Source organism: Hesperophylax consimilis, chromosome 13, assembly GCF_061612785.1.
Source record: "Hesperophylax consimilis isolate HC1 chromosome 13, BYU_Hcon_1.0, whole genome shotgun sequence".
Lineage (NCBI taxonomy): Eukaryota > Metazoa > Arthropoda > Insecta > Trichoptera > Limnephilidae > Hesperophylax > Hesperophylax consimilis.
In genome coordinates, this window is record NC_142848.1 from 18,793,800 (window position 1) to 18,797,273 (window position 3,474).

Genomic DNA, 3,474 nt, shown 5'->3' on the forward strand with positions numbered 1-3,474 from the left:
GTGAACACACAGCAAACACTAAAATAAATTACAAACCTTGCAAAACAAAGTTATTCGACTAGCGTTGAATGCGCCTAAGTGGATTAGCGTTCAAACTCTTCAAAATGACACAAACATTCCTCTGATAAAGGAGAGCCGGACACGAAAATCCCACAATTAATTCTTTCGCTACAATACAGTGAGAAGTGATCCTCCGAAAGGAGTGAAATCCTTTTGTTTTTGTTTTTTTTTTGAAAAGTAAAAGTTGAGTGATACAATTGGATTTCTCCGTGCGGGTGTCGGGTGTCGTGAGAATGTGCAAAAGAAGTGTAAAGATTAACTTTATTAAAACACTCATAAACGTTGTTTATGAGTGTTTAAAATTAATTTCCTCAACATTTCTAACACCCAGAACTCGTAACACTTTAAATAGTGAATTGATGTGATACCTAAAAGGTTTTTTGAGGATGACCCTTAGTAATGATTTTTGAGCTTTTGGTAAGTGGCCCAAAACAGTTTTCGCACACCCACCCCAACCTAAGGATGCGTAGTCTAGTAGTGATCCACACAAAGAGTCGTAAATCAATTTCAATTCTTTTTTACGTAAGATATTGCTAATTTTCATAAACATGTGCGTTAGCTTTCTAACCTTTTTCGTGACGAGATCTATGTGTCCTTCCCATGTCAGGTATTTGTCAATTATAATACCCAGATATTTTATACTGTTTACGCATTCTAATTTATAGCAATTACAGATAGCTGAGACATCGTTTATTTATAAAAATATTAAATAGTTCATTAAGTTGGCCTGCATCCGTCGCTCTAAAACGTATGAATTTCGTTTTTTTTCAAGTTAAGGGTCAACAAATTATAGTCTAACCAAAGTTTAAGCTGTCTTAAACCATCTTCTACTTTGCAGTGTACATCATTCCAGGTTTTCCATGTCTGGGTCCTACTGGAACTTTCGTTGGCGCTGCTATTATTCCTGCTATGACAACAAACGTAGCGAATAACTTAAGGTGTCCTATGGCATATTAATTGTTCCCGGAACGGCGGTACCCATTCCCGCCTATCAAATTAATTCTGAATCTTAGGTTCTTAGAAAGAATTATCGAACAAAATCGGTCAGAAAACTACGAAGAAGAAAGAAGTTTAACAAATAATCTCTACTTGGGTTTTTCAAAATTGGCGTTATAATTCTTGGAATCTTTCGGATATCTTCGTCTCTTCGAAAGGAAAATGTTCCACGTCCGCCCATATTTACGTAATTAAAATATGATTAAATTTTAATTTTCTCGGAAAGTTAACTAAAACCCCTCAATTAGGCATTCGTGGTAATTGAACCGCAAAATACAATTATTAAACTGAGCGAAGATGATCGGTTTTTACGAAAAAGACTTAGAAGAAACTGCAGAAACTCTTAACGTTAATTCCATTAGAAGTTTCCTGCTTTCCATTAGGCCTTAGACTGATATAACGTGTTTTCGTCAATGCCTCAGGCTTTTGTCTTTTTATTTCAGAAATTTTCCACAGTGGTTGTGGAAAGCCTTTCATATTATATCTTATCACAATTGAGTAGCAGGTGCGTTTTTTCAACACAAAAAATAAAGAAAGCGCTTCGCAAAATCAGAATTACAATGGATGATTTTTACCGGTTGACACAACCTCCTATAAGCCCAAAAAAAATTAAGTATCAGACCTATAACACTAATAAATTCAATATCTCTTACTCAGTACTCAAGAAACACTTTTCGGTTATGGTTTTACTGTATAATATGTCAAAATAAGTTCTTCATAAAACGATTGTAAAACATTTAAAAAATTGTGCCTTAACTTCGCAAAAAAAATTAAACACATTTTTGGCGATGTTTATTTCTTCCATAAATCAAAACATGTAGTTAGCGGCCCGATTGCAAATATTACACGACTTGGTGCATCAAAATTGTCACAGTTGCCTCTAAAAGTTGCCTCTTGGTCTACTGAAACAAATGAGTGACTTATCACTCAACGAGTGGCAGTCTCGATGGGATAGGTCGAAAATGGGAAGATGGACCTTCTCCTTCTTCCCATCAGTTAAAATCAGAATGGAAGGAGCTTTCATCAAATTGGATCACCACATGACCCAAATATTATCAGGACATGGTGAGTTCAGGGGGAGACTACACAGACTCTCCCTGTCCCCACACCCGAACTGCGCGTGTGGTAGTTCCGATCAAACCGCTGAGCACATTCTGTGGCACTGTGAGATTATGACGGATGCAAGAGATGAATTATTGGCCGGTTTGGAAGTAACAACGAGACCAGTTTGGAATTCTGATCTCGTGTCAAACATGGTGAATTTCGAGTGCTTGAGGAAGTACACAAAAATCTGGGTCGAGAGATGGTCTGATCTTAGAGTCGAGAATTGAGATTAAAATCAGTAGCTTTTAATGCCAGGTGTTGCTCCTGGCCTCATCGGACTACAGGACTATATTACTGTAAACATACCGCTATATGTAAATTTTGTAAAATTCTTTTGATATAGTTAATATTAGATTTTCCTGTTTATTTTTGCTAATTCTATTGGCATTATGTATATCTCTTTCATGTATAATTATTGTTTATAATGATCTACCTTTTTTTTCGAGGATGACCTGTAAATAACGCGACAGTATAAATCTATTTCGCAATTTTCTTCTTTTATTGTGTTTTGTATTATTGTTTTTACAGAGTTAAGTGCTTGCTGGTAGCAGAACTGAACTGACTTCTTTTTTTTGTTCTGTCCGGTGTACCCCAACTCTGGGGTGGCATAAGACCTCGTCCGTGCATACCCATCTTGGACGACCATTTTGGGATTGGTGCCGTCGCCTGCCATCAGTGCCTCCCCTGAGGCCAGGAACGGGACTGAGGATGGGCTGATCGTTAATTGGTGACCTTCCGCCCTGCCTCCAGGTTCTCCGACGCTTTCTCCTCATGGTCTTTGGGATCTTCCCAACCCCAACTTACATCTTTCGTCGAGGCACAACCGGTTTCCTGGCTTAGGGGCGCGGAACCTGATCCTCATGAAACCTATCCAATGCCCTGCTTTCTCTCCCTAGGACTGCCTGGGAGCGGGTGACGACACCCCCTCACAAAAAATGAGGTGTACATTTCACCATTTTCTTTTGTCTCATAATTTTTCATTTTTGCAGGTGGCTGTAAATTATTATTTTTACCCGTTATTGTTGATTCCTTGTACATATGACCTGTTAAACTAACCAAATAGAGTAGATTTTACCAACAGGTTACTAATACGCAGCACTTGCATACTGCGAATAACATTGTATGCATGGACATTTTGGAGGTCTTGTTTTGAAATTTTAAATGTAGACTCGTTATATCAAAAATTAGCGTCCTTGTGAGAGCTCTGAAGGGGTACCATCAGTACCTAAAACAGGGCGGGGAAGTGGTGGGCCTCCTCCAGTTGCCTCTAAAATCAAAAGAATTGAATGCTTTGATGGTTTATATTATATAATT